The sequence below is a fragment of the Haplochromis burtoni genome, unplaced genomic scaffold, assembly GCF_018398535.1.
Source record: "Haplochromis burtoni strain Fernald_Lab_line unplaced genomic scaffold, NCSU_Asbu1 Contig_791, whole genome shotgun sequence".
NCBI classification, from domain to species: domain Eukaryota; kingdom Metazoa; phylum Chordata; class Actinopteri; order Cichliformes; family Cichlidae; genus Haplochromis; species Haplochromis burtoni.
Window position 1 is genome coordinate 134,494 of NW_024583152.1, and position 8,067 is coordinate 142,560.

Consider the following 8,067-nt stretch of genomic DNA (forward strand, 5'->3'; position numbering starts at 1 on the left):
TTGAAACAGAAAAAAATAAATAAATAAATAAGTCATATTTTCACTTGTTCCAATCTGCAATTTTAATTAATGAGGCTTTGGACAGCAGTGTCTCATTAGTCAGATGTTAGGCTTGTCTGTCCTGGCTGAGCCACATAATCAGAGGCCTTCAGGCTTCACACATTAATGTCAGAATCAAAAACTAAATATAAAACAACTAATAAGCTGCATTCAATACAGGTGTTGTTTTATATAAATAACACCTGTATTCCAGCAAACTGCAGCCATGCTGCAGCTCTGCCAGGTTTACAGTGTCAACATGCTGACAGTCAACAGACTTCATCTTCATCGCCACAGAAACAGCCCAGATGATACCTCAGCAACCTCTGTGACATAAAAGACCTTTACAAACTACTGAAGGATGTTTGGTTCTGACAATTAGAACCTCCCAAAGGAGGATCAACAGCCTCATTAAGGAAAGCAGACAATTAGCTAAAGAATTTCTGAAAAAGCCCATTCAGATTCATGCCAATGACCAAAAACAAAACCTTTATGAAGTCTTAAAAAAACCTTTTGACCAACATTATTAATAACTACAAACACTTGTAGGTTTAACCCTTTAAAACCGGTGGGAGCCGGCACGCTCTGTTTTGCATAACTATTTTTAAATCCCGGTAGCTCTGCAACCACGTAAGCTAGCGCAATAATTTTTTTTGCATATGAAACCGAGGAGTTGTACTTACATCTTATGCCATCAGCTTGTCCTAGGTCACAGTTTCCTTCCACATATAGCTTTGCAAAAACTGCATAAAAAGCACTTGCAGCAACAAAAACATAATATTCCAGAAACACGCTTTGCCGATCCGATCAGCTGTTTTTAACATCTCATTGAATAGACGTCAGCGTGAACTATCACATGTCGCCATTACCTGCCCGAAACCGGAAGTGACGTCATTTTCGCGGAAATGTAGTTTTTTACCATCAGGGCCTCATGAGCCTATACTGGTGTTTTTAAAAGTTATGTTTGACTTTATGACTTTCTGTGTCGTTTCTGGGATGCTTAGGACTCATATTGCACTGCTGGAAATAGTTTATTTTGATGCATATGCTGTTTTTTTGCAAATTTGCACTATAATATTTATTTTCGTTTTTCCTGCAGTATATAAAAATTGGTGTATTTCAAAAATAAAACTATGAAGACACTCAAAATAAATTTCCTGTGGTGGGAAACTATTTTGTGCAACTTTTTTGTATTTACAGTTTTGAGGGATAAGCCTCTTAAATTTCTCTAACTAGAAATATATGTTAAAAAAACAAAAACGATTTTCAATTTTTTTGTAGTTTATTGCACTTTTTTGCAATTTATGTAATTACTATGCACTAATGCATGCATATTATTAACATATGGGCTATAATGGTTGTATTGATGTACAGCAACTTGAAATGCTCCCAAAAATGGCACCACAACATGTAAAAATATAATTTAAGCTCTGTTGGACTTGGTTCTATGGTAGGTCTTAAAGGGTTAAAGCCCTCATATGTAGAAGTGTCTCCATACTCGCAAACTCTAGCTGGTGATAGAAACTTCCTGATCATTAAATATGTACAATTTCAAAATATACTTTAAGAGTTTTAAGAGTGTCCGCAAGAACTTCTAAATAACCTTTATGAAATAAAATATATTAAGGACTCCCTAAAGGTCAAATAAAATCTCTTTGTACGTGACTACAACCTCTAAAAACTTTATGTAGAAAGACCTTAGTGAGCTCTATAACATCATAAATTGCATAATACCCTCCAATGACCAAAACCTTTAGAACATCTGTAACTTCTAGAAATTATCAATGAACAACATCAATGACCTCTACATCCCTGAAAATGATACAGAACCTTTCCATTGACCAATCTTGTAAAGGTTCAGAGTGGAAAAACATCTCGAGTCGGCCCATCTAGAACTTTATCAGTGACCATTAAAATCACAAAAAGATCGACCTCCTCAGTAGCCTGAAAAAACAAAAAAGCTAAAGTAAGACTTCCAGAAAGTCTTAAAGAACCAGAAAGTCCATCAGGACTTAGATAAGAACTTTTTCAACCCCCCTGGGGGATTTCTATTCGTACAAACAGTGCTGTCACACTGGTGGGATCACGAAAATAAAACCAGCAGCAAATAACAGAGTAATACATATATATGTGGAAGGCCATGATGCCTCTCAGAGTCACTACCAGGATAAAAATCTGAAGTTAGATTAGTTACTCAGATAATAATTCACTGTGAATAAATATTACCTCTGTGCTTTAGGAAAGAGACTGTGTCTTAATTGAATCATTTGCAGCCAATTAGAGGACATTAGTGGGAACACAGGCATAGGCCCAGTGGAGCCATCAGCAGCGCTCCGCCTTCGCTCTGACTGTGGTGTTACAGCGCTGGCAGCTCGCCTGGAGCTATATCCACAAAGCCTGAACATTTGTGTCCGGGCTGCCACATGGTGCATGTTGTCTTATTCACTCATTCCAAGGTGCTGCCTATAGCAGCTTGGCACCTTTTATTCTGAAAGGCTGCCATTTATTGCAGCCTGGGATCGATTAAAGAGACAACAAAGGCGCTGAGATTCAGAATAATAAAAACCAAAATAATGATTTGTGGTTTGATGAAGCTATATGTTGTTGTTTTATAAAGCATGAACCTTTGGATGTTTTCAGGTAATCATTTTTAACTCTATGATTCATAGTAAAAACCATAATTCATCTGTGCGTCCACGTGAGAAGAGTGGGACGGATATGATACATAACTTCCAGCAAAATGTATAATCCAATATTCTCCGAGACTCTTTCAGTTTCATCATTTGTCATGAATTAGTTTTTTTGTTGTTCACCTAGTCCATCAGTTTCAACACCCCTGAATGACATTGATGATCAGCAATCCTGAGTGTATCTCTGTGTTTCAGACACACTCTGATACCACAGGGCCAGGAGAAGATGGTGCATCGGCAAAAAGGAAAAAAAATCAGTTTAACTGAGACACTCAGTGAGGAAAAGCCAGAAAACCTCCCTCCACTCTCAGGCATCAACCATCACTAAGGCCTCTCTGATGGCTCACCACGTCCCAACACACAGCCTCCCCTGTCAGAGATTTTTACCGTCTCCTTCCTCAGCTGACCGCTGGAGCACCAGAAACGTTATTCAAATTTCACTTTTTAACCAAATCTCCACACGTTTTGCATGTCTGACAGGACAGTGTGACATGGTGATGTGACTAACTGAAGTGCAGATCGGAGCTCTTTGTTTGATTTTATTTCACCATCAAACTGTCCTGACCTTATCTCAGTACAGACAAACCCAGCGTCAAACACACAGACCGCGTGAAACCAAACAAATCTCAGTCAACACAAAGTTGAGGCTTGTCCACATCAGGCAATTACATTTAACCCTGAAAGACACACACAACCAAAACGCAATGAAGCGCACACAAACTAAACCCCTCAACACACAAAGAACTTACATAAATGATTCCTACATATAGATTTGCATAAAAAGTCAAAACACTGGAAAGAAAGAGAGAGCCTAGTTTTTTTCTGCTTGATATCATCAAGAATTTATTTTGTCAGACTCCTGCAGGTCAAACATTTTAGTGCTTCATGAACCACAAAACTCCTGCTTCCTAATCTCCTGACCTTGTTCTCTCCTCTTCTTCCCGGTGTGCACCTTGGCTCGATCATGTTTTCTTACAACTTGAAGTAATCCCTTATTGTCTCCCTGCATCAAGCTGGACTTACCTCCAAACCAAGCACAGCCAATTCCCTATCAATAATCAATACATCAGTACTGCAATACTCACCTGCCTCCTCCTACCTGTTGCTCAGGAAATAGATTCAAGTAAGAACTGAACCAAAATCCTGTGAGCACAGTTCATCATCACCCTTTGACCTGCTCTCTCTGCTCTGGGAGTTTACTTACAGGAACCCTGCCTGCCACCTCACAGGTGTCTAAAACAGCCAAATTCATCCTTGTGAATTTGACACATTCATGAAAAAAATGTTACAAAACCTTAAACAACCAAGACAAAACAATCATTTTCATTTTTATATCTGAAAAAGAATTCGTTAAAACATAATAAATAAAGATGGATAAAGATTTTATTCATTCCAAATTTAGGATTTTCATTTGTTACAGCAGTTTAAATAACAACAACAACAACAATAATAATAACAACAATGTTAAACAGGTTATGTACAGGTGACAAAGGGACAGCAGGTGTGCACGCTATCATCCAGATGCGTAGGTGTAGGAGAGAAAAGGCTCAGAGTGCAAAGGAAGTAAAATGCTGCGCGAACACGACTCATCGGCAGACCTGCTGCCTGTATAATGTAAGAGTGAAGGAGCATGAGTGGGTGGCGTGAAGGTAAAACTGGAGAGAGTGAGGTTCAGCTCCCCGGCAGCGCTGCCTCAGCCCTACTGCTCGCTCCAAACACAGATGGCACTGATAGTGGGCGTAAAAAACAAAAATAAAACAGATAATTATCAAGGATTTTACACTTTTTAAAATCTGTATTTCAGTTCGGTTATTGCTTCTCAGGAGCTCCCTTATTCCCTCAAACACTGCTTAACTTTACTAGAACAATATAAAAGGCGGCCTGTCAGGTAACGTGGATGCTCCGTAATCTCACAGTCCAATCCCAGGCCTCTCCTCCGACACGCCTCCTGGTTCTTGCATTGATCTGTGTGTTCAGCTGCCAGTCCTCACTTTTTTCTTTGTTTTTACTTTTTTCTGCTCAAATGTTCCTTTTTTTAGTTTTGATTAACTTTACTTGAACCTTATTATTTAACCAGATTTTACTTGTCTTCTTTGTTCCTTTTCCCACTATTCTTATTATTGTGATGGGGGGGCTTTCCCTGCTATCATTACTGTTACCTCAGTTCTCAGTTTCCTACTGTTATCCCTCCTCTTGCTGGCATCTGACCTGTAAATTGTGAAAAGCTACTTTAATCCCTTTAAGCCAGGAATATTATCAAAAATGTGACGTATAAGAAGTAGCTATAGGTTTAACACTAACTGCATCTTGTGTAAATATATAAAACTGTTTTATATAAATGAACTGAACACAGTATGAACTTCAGGTGAAAACAGTTTTTCTTGAAGGAATGAGGGCAGGTTTTCTTCAGTCTGAGCATTTTGCCTCCTGAAAATGTTGGAGAACTGGAGCTTTTACTGCTGTTTGTCCTGTGTGCCGTGATGATGATGATGATGATGTCTTTCCTCTGACCACAATCTACCCCTCCACACTCAGCCAGGGGACAGAGCCAGGCCGTTTTTAGGTTAGATGCTGTGCTGGAAGCAAAGCGGTGCAGGAAACTTGTCACAACAGCGTGATGGGCTTGGGGCCGTGCACAGAGAAAGTGGTAAATGGCCACAACAGCCCCACTTTGCTAAAAACAAATTACTTGGAGCTGCTGGCAGTGAAATGTTTTCTGCTGTTTCTCCACCGCTGTCACGTTTTGATGAGCTGTGACAGCTCCACAACAATACCTGACAGCAGCCAGGTCCACTCACACAGCAGGAACTATTACAGTCTGGATTTGACCCAAAGGACGCCGGCAGTCAGCTTGTTTGGGGGGCAGGAGTCCTGTGGTACTGCCATGGAGGACTCTGTTTATTTGATCTGTCGATGTTACAGGAATCTGTTTTCTCCTGAATGTGAAAGACAAAGTTCTAACACATCTTACTGTGTCGCTTATTTACTGTTCACAATGGAACAGAGCACATATTATGTCATGAAATTAGGTCATGTTTAAGTGGACCTATTTTTTCATCCTCAGTTTCATTTTTTTTTCCTGGACTGTACTGAAGAAGAAGCAAAGGATCATTTATCAGTGTCACTTTTTTCATTCATTTATTCATTAATATGCTGATGACACCTATTTACCAATCAGCTCTTTCTATTCACAGCACCTGTTCTGCACTATTTATTTTTGGACTCTTCTAGAGTAGCTTTGCATGATTCACACTTTGAAATAATCCTTCTGTATCTTACACTGGGTCTTGGTGAAGCTTTTCATTTCATCCTCTGTCTGAAACAAACTGTTTTAGTCCTGCCACTTTAAGCCAGCTCGCTTTTAAACCTTCATTAAGAGTTTTTCACAGATTTTCTGCTCTTGGATCTGTATGATTTCACAGAGAATGTATACAACCGAAATATAGTCATCCCAAACACTGAAACCACACCCACTTCTCGGTGTTTAGAGCAGTCTGTAGCCTGAACTTATTTACAGCTACTGTGACATCATCACATGAAGTCTAAAGTAAGAGTCAAATAGTAAATAAAGTGAAACATCCTCCATATACTGGACGAAGACATACTTAGTGAACAGAGTTCCACTCACAGGACATAAAGAGCCACAAGTCTTCGTCAAGCCAATTCCGATGCGCTCTCGAGAGGAGAGGCTCCTAGAGAATGTGTCCTGGCCCGGACCTGCTACCTCGCAGATGCTACTAACGAGAGAGTATGCACACCTCCCCACGTACTCCCGTGGACCAGGTTCAGCATCCTCTCATATTACAAGCATCTCCTGAGAGTGTGCTCCTTAAGGTACCAAAAACTAAGTATAAATCTAAAGGTGATCGTGCTTTTGCTGTAGTTGCTCCAAAGTTGTGGAATGATCTACCCTTGCATGTTAGGCAGGCCTCTTCTCTCTCTGAATTTAAAAGTCTTCTTAAAACATATTTATTCGCTGAAGCCTTTGGCATTGATTAGAGGGGTTGACTCAATTTGTTTTGACATGTTTCAATTTATTTTAGTTTTTTAGTTATTTATTTTATCTTATCTCATTTTAATTTTCTTTACTTATGCTTTTAGCATGTACAGCACTTTGTGAACTCTGGTTTTATGTTAAAGTGCTTTATAAATAAAGGTGGTATGGTATGGTACCTGAGACATTTAGTGATTACCAGAGGCGTAAATGGTTGGGGGACGACTTCCTCCACAAACACTGAGCATTGGCCAGGTGGATTCTGGGAAGGATATTCTGCTGACTGCTGTTCCAGCTCATAATGGAGATGCTGTCAGCTTCCAGACCCAAGCTTTCATCCTGGCTCCTTTTGGCTGTGCTGAACCAGCTCATGGAAAAATGTGAAGCAGAAAAATTGTTTGTTCATGAACACGAGAGTCAGGTTTCTTTCCCGACTAACTCCTAATGGAAATGAAAGGAAACATTGGAAGGAATTAACGTAAATAAGTATCCTTGTGTGTTTGCGTGGCTCGTCGTGTAGGTGCTGTTGTGTGTGTTTCCTCCTAACCTACGCTCTGGATAGTGTGTAGTGTCGGTGTGTGTGGTCTCTGACTGTGTGTGTGTGGTGTGTGTGTGTGTGTGTGTGTTGTGTGTGTGTGTGTGGTGTGTTCCTATGCACATATATATTAAAGTTCATTGGCTTTGATTTCTGACATGAATAGACATATAAATTAATAAGCAGGATAGGGACTTAGAATAAGGGTCTCAAAGTTTCTAGTTCAAATATGTTATTGAAAATTGTATGTTTTGTGCCAGTGTATGTGGAGTATAGATTATAAAAACTCTCTGTATTTTATTGTAACGACCAGAGAAATATTGGAGAGAAAGTCAATATAAAAGTGTCAGTGAGTGCGATATATAATTAGAATTTAAATAATAATTCACTCATACTATTCTATATAGTGAAATGATGTTATTGATCACGTCTGATACCTTAACTTTCTCTCTATTTGTTACAATAGATATTAAACATGGATAGTAATATATATGACTTGTGTATGAATCTGCCTGTCTATTGGAGCCGTAGTTATTAAGGCATACTGACTACTCTATTTATCGCTTTTATGAAGTGTGGAATTATCTAAATTTTTTACTAAGAGAACTTTAATATCCTTAGAATCTGATTTTAAATATGTGAACACCTGTTGAGTGCTCGTGGAAAGAGCATCGATTGAGTTCTGTAAGTAACCAAAGAGCATAGTAGATTATGTCAACGGCTACAATGTATATTATATAAGTTTGTAAATAGGTTTTGGTGAACAGTTTTTATTTTTTTTTTTGTGTTTTGCATGGTGTGAGTAAAAC